General features: G+C 41.8%; 1 pseudogene; it reads left to right on the forward strand.

Annotated features, from left to right (window-relative positions):
- The first annotated feature begins 8,560 nt into the window (after positions 1–8,560).
- LOC127661953 (solute carrier family 23 member 1-like) lies at positions 8,561–17,761 on the forward strand (annotated as a pseudogene).
- Positions 17,762–18,000: the final 239 nt, after the last annotated feature.

The raw sequence follows: 18,000 nt of genomic DNA on the forward strand, positions 1-18,000 counted from the left end.
GTGTGTGTGTGCGTGTGATGTAGAGACGTGATGTAGAGAGAGAGAGAGAGAGGGCCGTGGGCGCGATCGAACTGTGTGTGTAAGTGTGATGTGTGTGTGTGTAGTGTGCGTGTGAGAGAGAGAGAGAGAGAGAGAGGCCGTGGGCGCGATCGAACTGTGTGTGTGTGTGTGTGTGTGTGTGTGTGTGTGTGTGTGTGTGACGTGAGAGAGAGAGAGGGCCGTGGGCGCGATCGAACTGTGTGTGTGTGTGTGTGTGTGTGTGTGTGTGTGTGACGTGAGAGAGAGCGAGCCGTGGGCGCGATCAAACATAAAAACATACTCCGTCATTTTGTTCATACAGGACATCATTCAAACTGCAAAGTGTTTACTTATATTCGTGTACACTCGCAATAAAACACAACAAAGTGCTTTTGTCACACTCTAAACTCTTGTCAAACTGTAACCTACAACTGTCACCCAACAAAACACACACACACACAAATCTGTTTATTTTTAAGTTACACATTCTACATTGATTAAAAATCAAATGTGTTTTAATGGTAGTCAGGGTTTCCCGCAGCACTTTGAAACTAAGGCGGCCGCCTAAGCAACACACGCCTGCCGCCTTAACTACGTCGTCAAAAAATATATATATGAGCGATATTCGCCGTGTTACTCTGTCCTGTTTTCTCCCTTTCCATCTTTAAATATGTGATAAGCCTTCGTGTTCGCTTCAGTCTTGTTATCAGCGCGTTCTTCCGCAGCGGCGCCGAGCGTGTGTGTGTGTGTGTGTGTGTGTGTGTGTGTGTGTGTCTGTGTGTTCATCTGAACCTCATTGGTCTGTCACTGCTCGTCAATGTCAGAATATTTGAGATGACCAATCAAATCAAAGTAGGCGGGCTTTATGTTCACAGCGCGAATTTTAGTAGAGCGACTCGACGCTAATCTAAACTTCATTCACTTTCCATGTATAGATCAAGACAGACTTGCGGAACAGACTGCAGGGGAACAGTCTGACAGCCTGCATGAAAATATGCATAAATGGTCCACTCGTAAAAGAGTGCAATTACCGAAGGGCCCTTGAATTGTTTTTTTCTAAACCAAGGAGGATAGCCTGTAGCGATGCTAGGTGTCAGCTCTGCCATAAGCAGTGATTGTAATAAGCTTCGGACATTTTGACGGAATATTAGATGTAATGTTATTACCTTGACAAACTAATACATCATTAATACCCACCCCACCCCCCACCACCACCACCACCACCTTAACTAACACATTTTCTGCGGGAAACCCTGGTAGTATTAATACATTGAGACATTTGAATATAGTGCTCACTGCTCATATGCCTACATGTATGTAGTTGGACAAGTTAGGAAATTACATTTGAGAAATCACCTTGATTATGTCTTGTCTGATTGGGGGGCTTTTGAGGTATAGTGCCCAGGGGCACCACACTGTCTTTATATGGCCCTGGTTCAGTCACATCATAATTCCCATAGTTCCACTTATGTTATTCCATAGTTTTGATGACTTCACTATTATTCTAAAATGTGAAGAAAAAAAAGTGTTTCAAAACTTTTGACCGGTAGTGTGTGTATGTGTGTATATACTCCGGCGAAGACTGCCATGGTGTCTTTGGCTACAACTCAGCATGTCACGCCATTGGTGAAGACAGCACAGTAGCAGAGCAGTCGCAAGTCACTCTTAAGTGCGGTATGTTTCCCATCTTGGGATCATTTATGGCCAACTTGTGATAATCATCGCAGCATCTCGTTGCTCTCCATTGTAGGCAAAGTGTTGACATATATCCCGCTGAACCGGCTCCAACAACACGTTTATGACAGCGACGTCATCCCGGAAAGTCAGTGTGGATTTTGTGCAGGCTGTGGTACAGCGGACATGGTGTTTACCATTAGGCAGATTCAAGAGAAGTGCCAGGAAAAACACTGATCTTTATATGATCTTTACTGACCTCACAAAAGCCATTGACTTCTTGCAACGGGTTCTGGCTTATTCTGTGTAATATTGGATGCCCAGAGAAATTCGTAAACATCGTCCGTTCATTTCATGATGGCATGCTTGGTCAGTGTCTGCATCGTAAAATCTAGTGTAGCCTTCGGTCGACTGTCCAAGAGAATATGGGATGATCCAGCTGAACACAAACGTGGCAGTATATAAGGCAGTCATAGTCACAGCTCTGTTGTATGGATCTGAGTCCTCGACCATTTTTCATCGGTAGATAACCAAACATGATCAGTTCCATATGCGTTGTCTGCTTCATATTGTACATGTCAAATGGCAGGATAAAGCCCCAAATACTGACGTACTCCAGACCTGTGGTATCACTGGTATTGAGGCCTTCCTGCTCGCTGCTCAGTTTCACTGGTCCGGACATGTTGTACGCATGGCAGATTCACGCCTGCCGAAGCAGGTTTTCGATGGCCAGCTCCAGAGCGGCATGCGCTCTCAAGGAGGACAACTCAAATGTTACAAGGACGCCTCAAAGCAAATTTGAAACTATGCAACATGGACCCAAATTACCTTTAAGAGATGGTAGAGATAGGACATCATGGTGTGCACAGTGCCATACTACCATACACTACTTTGAGCCCAGCCGGATCACAGTTGCAGTAGGCAAACGAAGACGCCGAAAGCTCAATACTTTAATAATAAGAAGATCTAGCCAGTTTATATGCGACAACTGTGGCTGGCCATGTGCATAGAGGATCGCCTTCTATTCACATCGTAGGACGCACCAACAACAACTGTGACGAGATCTGTTGTGTCAACAGCTCAGACCACACATATATATATATATATATATATATATATATATATATATATATACATATACATACACACACACACCCTATACTGTATGTGTGTGTCTGTTAGTTTAGAGTCCCAGACTAGGTGAAGGGTATTGTGACATGATATACTTCACGATTCTCTGCAGTACATTCAGTGAGATTACAAAGAAATTATAAGGGAGTACAGGGCTGGTCAATCCAGTCAATATTTAGGGTTATTTTGGAAAGTGTTTTTAAACAAGTTCATAACTTTAACAGGCTTTGAACATTTCCACTGTTACTGCAAAGAAAAAAAACATGATTACATTTCTGCAAAATTTAAACTGAAGAACAATTTTGAAAAATAAAACAATGCATGAAACAGAAAAATATCAAAACATTATTTTGGCTGATAGAAATGGTAAAAAATTGCATTAATATAAAGCACATGAAAACTTTCTTTCTTCTTGCCCCGATCAAAATCTTTCTTCGTTATATAGCTGATTACCTAATCAATACATATATAACCAGAGTGTGCTTTTATTGTGTTTCCCCAACAGCTGTAATGATATATGATAATGTGTGACAGCGGAGATGTAGAAGTTATACAGATGAGCAGTTAGTTACATGTTAACAAGGCAACACTCATACTGCTTAAATGTTTACTAAGCACTATAAGATACATCTGAGAAATCCATGAATGTAAATGCCAATCTTATCGCATTGGATATCCAGTACAAAAGATCTTTAGGAAGCGCCGAACTACAATGCAAATCCTGTAATTATTCAAACACATAAAAGGAGCTTTGCCATGACATACTTTAAGCAGTACATGTGCAGAGAAAGAAAAAGAGACAAAAAGACAAAGAGAATGACCGAGAGAAACACACTAAGTGCATTGTATGAACATTAATATGCATGTAAATGCATTGGTGCACATGTATGTGTTGATGGCCCTGAATCCTCCAGCAGCACGTGTTTCTGGTCAGCTGCCTGTTAGTGTTGCTGTAATTGAGTTCACATGAGCAGCTGATAGCTCACATCGTATACACCAGGGGTTCTCAAAGTCTACATTCAAAGGTCCAAATCTGATTTTCATCAATGTCAAAGGTCCGGAACTATTGGTTATTACAAAACTTATTTTTAATAAACATGCATAAAAAAAATCAACATTCATTTCATTTCAAAAATAAGGTGTTTTTGAAAAATTTCCAAAAAAATTCTTAACAAAACACAACAAGAGGTAGGCCCAAAGTAACATGGTGCAAAATACTGAACAGTCTAATGTGAGAAATGGCACTGTCTGTCTCCCATCAGCTGCCGAAACCGTGGCACAAAAGGTGTGGTTGCCAGACGGAGACACTGGCCTAAATGTTCATTAGTCAAGCTGCTGCGGTATGAGTTCTTTACAGCATTCATTGCTGAGAATGCAGACTCACACCGATAGAGTCGACCCAAACATGGTAAGAACACAGATGGCTACTTTCTGCAGATTGGGGAAATTTTCAGCTGTGACCATTTTAGTCCAAAATGTAACAGTGTCACAGTACACTTCCTGCAAAGTCACATTTTCCTGTAAGTCAATGAGTTCAGTCTGCAGAGATGCCATGCTTGCCCATGGGAAGATGCTCTTGGTTTCTTTTGAAAACTCCTCAACATTCTTGACCAGGAATGGAGATGGAATGCAGAGCAGCACTTGTCTGCCTACATTGAACCCCTCAAAGCGCATCCTGAAATTTTCAGCTAGCTTCTCCAAAAAGGAAAGATGGTGACGATGGTGATTGCCATTAGTCTGCTGGAGAAGAGTTGGAAAGTGGATATGTGGCCCTGTGATCTCCAGCCGCCTTTCAAAGGAGCGTACGGCTGCCATCAGATCACACACTGTGTTGCCTTGGCCCTGGAGCTTCAGATTCAGTTCATTTAGATGAGATGTTATGTCCAATAAAAAGGCCACAAGCTCCATGCTGTCATCATCCCTCAAAAAATCCAAGTAATGCCTGGCATTGACATTCTTCTGCTGGGACAAAAACATCTCCAAATCTTTCCTGATGGCCCAAAACCTTTCCAAGACTCTTCCCTTACTCAGCCACCTAACATTGTTATGGAGGAGTTAGTCGTCATAAGCAGCATTTACCTGATAAAAGAAAAAAAAGAAAAATAATACATTTTTTTAATCAATAATACAAGAAAAATACATGATCTTTGTGAACACAAACACCTTTGTAAATTCTGTAAGTCTGTTGTATGTAGATTTTGATGACAACCTTTAATACTTCCAAATGCATATAATTACATTATCTCCTACATTTTATTCACAATTAAAAATTATTCTATAAATAAAAAAACATTTGTGAAATAAGGGTTGACTTAATATCAATCAGTGGGGACATATTCAGCATTTCCTGCATTAATTATGCCTTAGTTTCCCATTGATAAAAAGTGTTAAAGATTTAAATGCTTTGGCTCTGAAGCAATGTGTGTGTGTGTGTGTGTGTGTGTGTGTGTGTGTGTGTGTGTGTGTGTGTGTGTGTGCATGTGTGTGTATGTGTGTGATCATCACTTAATAATCCCCTATTGAACCACACACACAAAAACACAGTAGAAAAAGTCAAAATAATTCTCACCTCAGTCAGGAATGCCCGCAGAAGACGGTGCTGAAGGGCAGAGGATGCTCTCAGGTAGTTCACAAGCTTCATAATAGTTTCCATGACGTCTGAATATTCTTTTCCAAGGCTAGCACACAGCACGGACTGGTGTATAATACAGTGGTATGTCAGCAGGTCGGAGTGCTCTTTCAGACGTTGAACAGCTCCCTTCTCCTTCCCTATCATGGCTGGAGCACCATCAGTAGTGATGGACACAATATTCTTGACATCAATTCCCGTTCATTAAGCATCTGCATGATAGCTTCATAGATGTCCTCTCCTCTAGTGTGACAGAGTGGAGTAAGGCCCAGTAAGTCTTCACAGAATGTCCCCTTTGCCTTGCTGAAGTATCTGACAAACACACATAGCTGGGCTTGGTCTGTGCAGTCTGTTGACTCATCCACCGCAAGTGAAAGGCAGGGTGCATCTTTGATATCATCAGTTAACTGATTAATTAAGTCATGGGCAAGTATCTCTGTCCTCCTGGTTGAAGTGTCATTGGACAGTGGGATTTTCTTTAATTTATCTGACATCTCCTGTCTCTCCTTTCCCTCAAACAAAGCATCTGCTATCTCCACTAAACACTCCTTAACTATCTCTGCATCAGAGAACGGCTTCTTGTTTTTGCCAAGTACCCAGGCCACTCGGAAAGATGCTTCTGTAGCTCTCTCTTGCTGTGTCACAGCTCTCACAAGCAACTTATTTGTTGATTCATATGATGACTTTAGCTGTCGTAGTTTTGCTGTCCTTACCTCTGTATTTTGTGGATATTGCTGTTCAAAATGTTTGTGTTTTGTTTCAGTAATGTCGTTTGACATTTCCACTCTTCACAACTCCAACGGTCTCATTACAAATTAAACAGAATGGCTTCGTGCTGGATTGGGGCAAAATGAACGCATACCTCTCGGTCCAATCATCTTTAAAAATTCTGTTTTCTCCGTCAACTTTTCTTTTCTTGGACGATGCCATCCTCCACACCCATTCAAACGCTTACTGCGGTGAACTTGAAGTGTCGCGTCGCGCCCGATTACGTCAAAAATCAACGCTCACTGGATGTCATGGCAACTAAATCACGGAGGAAAACTTTAAATATCTCGCCTTCGCTTTAATTTCGGACCATCTCATAAAAGACATGTGATTTTACAAATGATTTTAACATGCGTTTATCAAAGTAGAAATCCACACTTTTAATCCATTACACACAATTAGTGCTCTTGAAATACGAAAAGCAGGCCGGTCCGGATTGAATTCCCTCCGGGTCCGGATCCGGACCGGAGTCCGGACTTTGAGAAGTACTGGTATACACAATCAACGGCTGCAGCCCAAAATCAGTCTTGTGTCTCTGCCCCTCTTGTCCTCTTACATGTCCTTTCTTTTCATACTGCCCTTAAATAAGACCTGAACACGGTCTGCCCTCTCCAGGTCTCTGGTTCTGTCTGTGTCGACCCGTCTCTGCAGACTCCTTCAGTGTGGCGTGAACACAGTCTGTCCTCTCTGGGTCTCTGGTTCTGTCTGTGTCGACCCGTCACTACGGACTCCTTCAGTACAGTGTGATCACAGTCTGTCCTCTCTGGGTTTCCGGTTCTGTCTGTGTCGACCCGTCTCTACAGACTCCTTCAGTGCAGTGTGAACACAGTCTGTCCTCTCTGGGTCTCCGGTTCTGTCTGTGTCGACCCGTCTCTACAGACTCCTTCAGTGCAGCATGAACAGAGTCTGTCCTCTCTGGGTCTCCGGTTCTGTCTGTGTCGACCCGTCTCTACAGACTCCTTCAGTGCAGCATGAACACAGTCTGTCCTCTCTGGGTCTCCGGTTCTGTCTGTGTCGACCCGTCTCGACTCCTTCAGTGCAGCATGAACACAGTCTGTCCTCTCTGGGTCTCCGGTTCTGTCTGTGTCGACCCGTCTCTTCAGACTCCTTCAGTGCAGCGTGAACACAGTCTGTTCTCTCTGGGTCTCCGGTTCTGTCTGTGTCGACCCGTCTCTACAGACTCCTTCAGTGCAGCATGAACAGAGTCTGTCCTCTCTGGGTCTCCGGTTCTGTCTGTGTCGACCCGTCTCTACAGACTCCTTCAGTGCAGGGTGAACACAGTCTGTCCTCTCTGGGTCTCCGGTTCTGTCTGTGTCGACCCGTCTCTACAGACTCCTTCAGTGCAGCATGAACACAGTCTGTCCTCTCTGGGTCTCTGGTTCTGTCTGTGTCGACCCGTCTCGTCTCCTTCAGTGCAGCATGAACACAGTCTGTCCTCTCTGGGTCTCCGGTTCTGTCTGTGTCGACCCGTCTCTACAGACTCCTTCAGTGCAGTGTGAACACAGTCTGTCCTCTCTGGGTCTCCGGTTCTGTCTGTGTCGACCCGTCTCTACAGACTCCTTCAGTGCAGCATGAACACAGTCTGTCCTCTCTGGGTCTCCGGTTCTGTCTGTGTCGACCCGTCTCTACAGACTCCTTCAGTGCAGCATGAACACAGTCTGTCCTCTCTGGGTCTCCGGTTCTGTCTGTGTCGACCCGTCTCTACAGACTCCTTCAGTGCAGCGTGAACACAGTCTGTCCTCTCTGGGTCTCCGGTTCTGTCTGTGTCGACCCGTCTCTACAGACTCCTTCAGTGCAGCATGAACAGAGTCTGTCCTCTCTGGGTCTCCGGTTCTGTCTGTGTCGACCCGTCTCTACAGACTCCTTCAGTGCAGGGTGAACACAGTCTGTCCTCTCTGGGTCTCCGGTTCTGTCCGTGTCGACCCGTCTCTACAGACAGACTGTGCTCACTCAGACGATACTTTGACAGTAGCTTTCTTTGTCGATAGTCTTTAATATGGATAAAATATGGTGTCAATTTATAATCAGTCTTGATTCTGTGGAAGTAGTTTAATTTATGTACTTGTGTGACTTTGTGCTGCCAATCATGAATGAATTCTTCCTGCGTTATTCTGTCTGTCTGTTTCAGTTTGGCCAATCTGAACTGATGGATGAATTTAGTTGATATTTTTCTGCTAAATAGTGCATAGGATCACTCTCTGGGTGTCCTGTCCTGTGTGTAAAGGCACAGTGATGGTAATTATCTGGAGGTGTGTCGGACTCTCTCTCCCTCTCTCTCTCTCTCTCTCTCTCTCTCTCTCTCACTCTTTCACTCTAACTCTCTAGGATTATCATTGAGGATTGTACATGTTCTCTTCTTGAATACAGCACACACACACACAGTCATGGCTCCAGAGAAGACGAGAAATGGACTGGACAACTACGCATTTACTGTGAGTAATATCCATTAATGGACAGACCAGTAAACTAGATTTACTCACAACTATTTTGTTTTAATAATGAATCTTACAAGAAGTTTAAAAATGATTCATGGTTACATGTATTATATGATTACAGGTCTTGTTTCAGTACGTCAATCAAATGTTAATCTGAGGTTATAAGAGCCGTAAAACATCTGTGTGTGATCATTTCTCTTTATCAGCAAATATATATGGCGACATTAAAATATATGATTATAGATGTGTAAAAGGTCTTGTTTTTATTGTGAAACCCCTATTTCAGACTGCTGTCAGTGGTTATAAGATCTGGAGAAACACAGTTGTAAAAGTCTATGGTGTGTGTGTTGTTAACACAGATTTGTATCACAGTTAATGAAGTGAACTTTTCTGTTTTGTTATGGTGGTCATGCTTCATGCTTTAGTGATTGGAATGCACCTCCAATTTTCTCTTCATAAGCAGAAATAATTAGATTCTTAGTAGATTTAACTTAGTAGTCTTTTTAAAACCCTAATTTCTTTGACCTCTGTGCAAATGTTGATAGTGTCTGTTTAAGCATCCAAAGCCAATTGAATGAAGGTGAAATTAAATGATATGTGCATGTGCCCTGTAAAATGGTTGTTGATTGAGATTTCAAGTTTCTGATTTCTTCACTGTGTTCACTTTTTATTTGACTTTAGTGTGACGGTCCGGACCGCTTCTGTGAGTTGCCAGAGAATAAAAATGGAAACAATGATTGTTCAGAGGAGGGAGATGGTGACAAACTAGCATATTGTGTCACAGATATTCCACCATGGTACCTTTGCATCATTTTGGGGATTCAAGTAAGTAAGTGTGCAAATGATTGACATGCCAAATGGATCATGGATCACTGTATTCTCTTCTCTTCGACAGCACTTTCTCACAGCGTTTGGTGGCATTATCGCCATTCCTCTGATCCTGTCTCAGGGTTTGTGTCTACAGCACGATGGACTCACTCAAAGTCATCTCATCAACACGATCTTCTTCGTGTCGGGGTTGTGCACTTTACTGCAGGTCACGTTTGGCGTGAGGTACACTTCCTTACATAATCAATCTGGGCAAAAGCATCTTATTCACAAGGAACAGATTTTGACGTCAGAATACTGAAACCATGACAAACATCCAAGACTGAAGTTTTACACAGAGGGGGAAGTTATGTAGAGTAACGATGTGTGAAGAGTCATTGGAATGAGGTGTATCTAAAACAAGTGCAAATGTTTCAAGGTTCAGATAATCATTATGAGTTGCTTTTGTGTCATCATTTCTGAAACATGAGGGAATTTCTTTGTCAATTATTAACCAAAGGTGTTCATTAATATCAAACTCTCCTTCATGTTTGTCAAACGACTGCTGAAGTCTTAAACACTCTTCGAATGAATGTGTGCCTTGTTCGTTGATTAGCTTACCTTGATGTTCTGGAATGTATTAATGATCCCGTTTGCATTTATTCATTTAGAAGAAGGTGTTGGCCAAAATGACACTTGAGAAACATGTTTGAATATCTATAGATCTCAATGTAGATCTCTGATACTTTGATTTTAGAGACTTTAGAGACACATTAAAGTGACACTATTTTAAGAAGTTTAATCAGGACTTCATGTTCTTCTCCTAGAATGATAAAGAGTCAGTTGCTTATGTGCAAGCATGACGCATCTCCCAGGAAAACATTCAATCCAAGAGTATGTTGACCTGGAAATGAAGGAAATAATGTGGCAATGTTTACCACATGTGAATAATGTCTATTAAGATTCTGGATGATTTGGGATGAAATGCTGTTTTGTTCTTCTGCTGGTTGACCTGAATAACAGCTAAAAGGCATCCTGCTTTACTAACAATAGAGATCTAATGATCCTTAACAGTATTAGAGAGGAGATCATACTTCTGATCAAACATGATGAATCTGAAACTCGACTATCATTGATGTATAGCAGAAGACTTTTGTGGGTCTTCGGTCAGATTAATTCATGCAGAAGTTGAAAATCAATCCGGGTGGCGGAGGACGAATCTCAGTTGCCTCCGCGTCTGAGACCATCAATCCACGCAACTTATCACGTGACTTGTTGAGCGTGTTACCATGGAGACGTAGCACGTATGGAGGCTCCACGCTATTCTCCGCGGCATCCACACACAACACACCACACTCCCCACCGAGAGCGAGAACCACATTATAGTGACCACGAGGAGGTCACCCCATGTGATGCTACTCTCCCTAGCAACCAGGCCAAATCTGGTTGCTAAGGAGACCTGACTGGAGTCACTCAGTATGTCCTGGATTCAAACTCACGACTCCAGGTGCGATAGTCAGCGTCAATACTCGCTGAGATACACAGACTCCATAATGAGACTATTTTGCGCACTGTGTAAACAACAGTTTGAACATACAGTATATAGTTTGAATGAAGGAACTGAAAAGAAAATGGTTGAAAACTCACATCTGAGTTCTGTCACAGGCATAAAAATCATGTTTTAATGTCTCTCTGTGAGTGGAGACTGTCGATCACAAGGTTCTTGTCCTACTGTAGGTTACCCATTATCCAGGGTGGCACATTTACTTTTCTGGTACCCTCCATGGCTTTACTGTCAATGCCTGAATGGACCTGTCCGGCCTGGACACAGAACAGCAGCCTGGTCAACACTTCTTCACCCGAGTTCATCCACGTTTGGCAGAGCCGCATGCAGGTGGTGCGTATCACAGTATTTCAGTACTGTTATGATGTTAGGAGGACAGTATGTATATTTGGATGGACAGATAGAAGTAAAGATAACTAGAAGCTTCCCAGGTGAAAGAACTGAAAGTCTGATTCTGTTGCCATCTCTGAACAGCTTCAAGGGTCCATCATGGTGGGCTCCCTGTTTCAAGTGATGGTGGGATTCTCGGGTCTCATTGGCCTCTTCATGCGCTTCATTGGCCCTTTGACCATCGCACCAACCATTTCACTCATTGGTCTGTCGCTGTTTGACTCTGCTGGCATGAACGCAGGAGACCACTGGGGCATCTCCGCAATGTGGGTGCTTCTCACAACAGTACTGGCGTAACACATGCCCCTATATATTCATGCTTAAAAGGAATGTTTTCTCACAAAGGAAAAATATGTCATTATTTACCACACTTATGTTGTTCCAAACCCATATGGCTTTATTTCTGCCATGGAACACAAATGGAGATGTTAGAAAATAACGCACTAAAAGTAGTGACGCTACTAACCCTAACTTCATCTTTCAGTTCAGTTATTTATACAATAGTGACGCTTTTCCAGTAACGAGATACATTTTCCAGTGAGTATCACTGTAGAGTCACAAAACGCTTAATTAGTAATCACGACTGTAGTAAAACTATGGATAATTTTGTGAATGTCACCCTAATTACATATAGTATATAACTATAAGGGGATATTATTACATTCTGCAATCAGAACTTGTAATTGCAGAATTAAATAATATAATCCAATATCTGCAGTAAACATACAAACATATACAATTGTAGTTAAAAAGAGTAGATTGACTAGTTTAAGTTGTGATTTTTCTCCCAATTTGTAACGCCCAATCTCCAATGTGCTTTTTAAGTCTTCGTGGTGGTGTAGTGACTCGCCTCAATCCAGGTGGTGGAGGACGAATCTCAGTTGCCTCCGTGTCTGAGAACGTCAATCCACGCATCTTATCACGTGACTTGTTGAGCGTGTTGCCATGGAGATGTAGCGCGTGTGGAGGCTTCATGTTATTCTCTGCGGCATCCACGCACAACTCACCATGTTCCACAGAAGACAGAAAGTAAAAAAGGTTTTGAACAAAATGAGGGTGAATAAATGATGACTGAATGTTCATGTGTGAGTGAACTAACCCTTAAATATTCATGTTAGGTTTATTTCTCCATCCTTCACAGGACAGCATGTTTAATAGTGATATTCTCGCAGTATCTCCGTCACATCGCCATCCCCTTCCCCTCATACAGCAGAGCAGAGAAGTTCCACACCTGCAGGATTTACATCTTTCAGATTCTTCCTGTAAGTCATTGAATTATTGTACCTGTTTCTGGAATGTTTATGCTTTGGTGGCTTCAGTCTTCTTAAATGTTGTGATCTGGTGTGATTCTTCAGGTCCTGCTGGGAATCACTCTGTCATGGTTAATTTGTTACATTTTGACCACCTACAACGTCCTGCCGTCAGATCCTGACCAGTACGGTTATCTCGCTCGGACTGATGTTAAAGGTGATGTTACGGGAAGAGCGCCTTGGTTCAGATTTCCCTACCCAGGTATTTCAACCAGCACAATTAACATACATTTGCATGTTATATTCAGATATTTTACATGCTTCATATTGTATGATTACAAGAAACATAATTTATCAGTGGTGTTGCTAAATAAAACATCTCTATTACAACTGATCATTCTTAGATTTCAACCCTAAATATTAAACTTCGACACATAACTTCCCAAAACATGTGAGCTAAAGACAGGATAATTAAAATTGTGTGGCTTGTTTTTCTAAGTGATCAGATAAAGGAGACTTAGGAGCATAAAATTGGCCCAAGCCATATAGATGTTTACAAACAAACACTCTGCCGCGGAACTTGCAGGTTCTTTTGGCACCCCAGGAAAGGTCTGCTGTCAATGGGCACTACACTCAATTTCAGCTGAAAATGACCCAAGCAGGCCCGGCTCCACAGTGGGGCCTGGATGGGCCTAACCCACCCTAACCCATCATGAGGTTGGCTCACTCTGGCAACGACCCACCAACCACCTCCCCAACTGTCTGTCCCACCCCAGTGAGTCCTACGGCCCACCTTACATCCTAGAGCTAGAGACGGGCCTATCCAAAAGTGCTGCTCATTGGCCTGAAACGCCCAGTGTCAAAATATTATTGGGGATTTGGGCTTCTTTAAATTTCTGTCAGGATCAGTGGATCAGTATAAACTCAGGCATCAGTTCTATTGAGACCCAATTGAATCGCAGCTGTTTAGTGTTTAGTTACTTTTCACTAAAGAATCGCACAAACTACGATCGCAATCGACCGAAGTCTAACCAGCTGTCACAGATTTGAGGCCAAATATGATCTAGCGATGATCATAAAACATAATGTAAGATCTTAGGGGAAGAGCCACCACAGCACATACTGTTTGTAAAGGATAATATATAATGTAACACTTCAACAATTATGTCTTTGCATTTATTTTAAATGTAATGGATTCAATCGAAGCCGGCTGTTATTGTGTTTGAATGTTGAATATAATGTATGTGGGCCAATAATTTAAGCAGATAGGATGCATATTGCATGTCTGATGGTAGTTTTAATTTTTATATGGCACATTTCTCAGACTTTACAAGTGAGGATGTTTATTCATCAACATGTCCGACATACTCATAAGACACCTATTAAACCAAGTTAAAAGGGGTTTTGTTAATATTTCAATATACATACAGTATATTTCCTCAGAATAAACAACATATATATCCCTATTTCAATCATTTTTATTAACATAAACAAACATGATTGACTATTTAATGCTGAAGAGATTATTTAAACTGTGTTTTAATAACAAAAGTGTTTTTTTATTTCATTTCCAGGTCAATGGGGTGTGCCATCTGTGAGCCTGGGAGGGGTTTTCGGGATCTTGGCAGGGGTCCTATCCTCGATGATTGAGTCAGTGGGTGATTATCATGCCTGTGCCCGGCTATCAGGTGCCCCTCCACCACCCAGACATGCCATCAACAGGGGCATTGGCATTGAAGGCATTGGCTGTCTGCTGGCAGGTGCTTGGGGCACCGGCAATGGAACCACCTCCTACAGCGAGAATGTGGGAGCGTTGGGAATCACCAAGGTACAAGCTTGCATAATAAATATATCCACTTACTAATATCCAGTATTTTCCAGTTTCACAATGATTGCATAAGATTACTACTGTATTATCCCATTACTTCTGATGTAAACAGAAATATAGCAGCAAGCCGCAATACCGGGGTCAAGCCATTTATCGGCACCAAAAGCAGCAAAAGGAGCTTTGTGACATGTTTTTGGTCCGATGAACAGTGTATGAGGAGTCAGAAAAAGAAAGCTTTCAATCATATAAAACTTTTTTTATATAAACAATTGCTACTTCACTTTTGCCCAGTATGTGGCGCTGTTCTGAAACTGCTGAGGTAGAATCTGGGCATGATGGTTATTGAAAGCATTCAAGAGTTATAAGCCAAAATAGCCATTTTTCTATCTCCTGACCAGTAGGGGGCAGTGTGCCAAAACACTGCAGGTAACCTCAGGGCCTCATGGTGATGACACGTACCAAGTTTCTTCTCAATCCCTCAAGGCATTGCGGAGATAGAGGCTCAAGTTTAATTTTGCGGTTTCTTCATCAAATTAGTTGAAGTGCCATTCTAAAACAGTATGGTTTATCAAAATTCTGTGAATAAAATTTTGTCGTGACTGCCTCTAGATGATGCAGGCCAATTTTCTTGCAAATTGGACAAACAGTCTAGGAGGAGTTTGAAAAAGTAGGTTTTCAAAACATTTAAAAATGGTGGTCAGGAAGTTTGCTCGTTCATGACATAACTGGTTTCATTGTTCTCGGTATGAACAACGGATTCTATCAAGACCAGTCTCAAGACAGTAGGCAAAAGGACTCAATAGCTGTTAGCATTTTTATGAAATAGCATTATAAGTTTTTACCAAAAGGTGGTGCTGTCCCGAAACGTTGAGTCCCTACTGAGCATTGTGCCAAAGACACATACCGAGTTTCGTAACGATACACCAAGACTTTCATAAAATACAGCATTTTATGTCAAAATAAAAAATGGCCGACATCCAAAATGGCCGACATAGGGATTTTTCATATCGTTGGACTCGCTATGCCCTACTGAACCTAATTTGATGATTTTATGACAAACTGTTCTGAAGTTATAAGCCAAAATTCGCTTTTTTCATATCTCATGGCCAGTAGGGGGCAATGCAACAAAACGGTGCGGGTAACCTCAGAGCCTCATGGTGATGACACATACCAAGTTTCGTCTAAATCCCTTAAAGCGTGGCAGAGAGATACAGCCTCAAGTTCAATTTTGCACGTTCTTCTGCGAATTTGTGAAAGCGCCATTGGAAAACGGTATGGTTTATCTAAATTCTGTGAATATATTTTTGTCCTGCGTGCCTGTAGATGATTCAGGCCAAGTTTTGTGCAAATCGGACACACGGCCTAGGATGAGTTTGAAACTAAAAAAAACAATTAATGATGGAAAATGACGTCATAGGGTGCAATCGAATCGTCGTGAGCCATGGAATAAGTGGACAAAATTATTTAGTTTCTAGGACTCACAGTTAAAACTTTATTTACATAAACGTGAGTGCAAGTTTGGGCAGTTAGTGGCGCTAGAGACGGCGATTTTGCTGTAGTGACACATGAGACTGTCCTCTATCTCATAACTTTCCCACAAGCGGTTCTATGGGATGTCATAGACTCAAGAGCGGAAGAAGAAGAAAAGAAAACTAATGAAAACAATAGGGATCTTTCGCCCCTTCGGGGCTTGACCCCTAATTAAAGAAGCAATATTATAAAGATTTAAAATGGCATTTTTTTTTTAAATGTGGCTCAGAAAGATTGCTGTATATGTTAAATTAAATGACATGAACTGAGAGAAAACGTTCTGCTCTGCAGGTCGGCAGTCGCATGGTGATTGTGGCCAGTGGGTTTATAATGATCATTATGGGAGTGTTTGGGAAAATTGGAGCCATATTCACCACAATACCGTCTCCTGTGATTGGAGGGATGTTTCTGGTCATGTTTGGGGTCATCACTGCAGCAGGAGTTTCAAACCTACAGGTACATTTGATCGGTGCAAAATAAATGCACAAAAACACAAGCAATGTGAGCTCACTCCCCTAACATGTCTTCATATGACCCCTGCTTTCTCTATTAATAGTATGCTGACATGAACTCTTCACGCAACATCTTCATCTTCGGATTCTCCATGTTCTCTGGGCTCGTCATTCCCAACTGGGTACTGAAAAATCCCACAGCCATAGTAACAGGTATGATCTATAATCCGCTCAAGAGAAACTAAATAAAAGCTTCAAACACAATCTCATCATTTTCTTACAGGTGTTGTTGAACTGGATCAGGTGCTTCAAGTTCTTCTCACAACCAGTATGTTTGTTGGAGGATTCTTTGGATTTCTCTTTGATAACACGATCCCTGGTGAGTTCACTTCAATCCTGTCAGCTTACGTGTGCAATAAACTGAATCAAAACACTTTGTAAATGAATAAAAGCGAGTTATCAGCTGTCTAATATTCTCACAGGAACAAAGCGTGAACGGGGCATTGTCGCGTGGAACAGGGCTCACCAAAACGAGTCTGAGAACACGTTGGAAAGTGGTCGATGTGTACGGGCTACCCTGGGGAATAACTGCCCGTCTCTCGACTTTCTCCTGGACCAAATATTTGCCTTTCTGCCCTTCACATAAAAACCCCTCACGGGATGACACGCCGCCCAGCTTGGAGTCTTTGGAGATGAAAACAGAGCCAAACAATGATGATTCCCACATCATAGATGTGGTGGCGTTATAGTCTGTGATGAGTACTTGTGTTCATCTGTGTAGGGGTGATGTAGTAAAGGCTCTTTTGACTCCTGAATCACCTGCTGAGGTGTAATGACTCACTGAACTGAGAAGGCAGCTACTTTACATTCATTCAATACTGTACACGTATCTCTAATCTGCAGCAGTTAAAACATCTGCTTTCATGTGGATGAACACTGAATAAAGCATAAAGCAAAGTACTTCATTGTCAGTAAACATAATGGTAACATGGACCAATGTAAGGTTCTTGTTAAAGGTGCCTTTGGGGGTGTAAACAAGGAAGTGCTTCATTTAATGACAAACCTTTTTCCTAATCAATATTTTCTTCTCATATTTTTCTTTGTAAAAATGCTCATAGTTTTAAATGAAAAGATTATATAGCTGACATACTGTATTTTGTACATAATGTTTTGATTTAATTGTTTTACTATTATAAACCTAAAATCTACAAAAAAAAAGCATCTGGGTATCATTTTCTTCAATTATGTACATGAGCCCTTTTGAAGAAAAATAAAATATTATATCTTTGACCTCAAATCACTATCATGATTTCATGTTTGATGAATACTTTGTGAGGGTTAGTAACTAGTGTTTGCTCGTGAAGTTTTATAGTTTAGAAGAATCTTCTGAACGACTCAGGCGTCTCTTTGGCTCGGACCGTCTGATCAGACACATACACTTATTTGTCAACACAGTTCCCTCAAAGTCTTCGAAGATCAACTACAAGCTGGAACACAGAAAAGTCAATCTACCCACCTCTGGCA

The sequence above is a fragment of the Xyrauchen texanus genome, chromosome 21 (genome assembly GCF_025860055.1).
Source record: "Xyrauchen texanus isolate HMW12.3.18 chromosome 21, RBS_HiC_50CHRs, whole genome shotgun sequence".
Taxonomy (NCBI): domain Eukaryota; kingdom Metazoa; phylum Chordata; class Actinopteri; order Cypriniformes; family Catostomidae; genus Xyrauchen; species Xyrauchen texanus.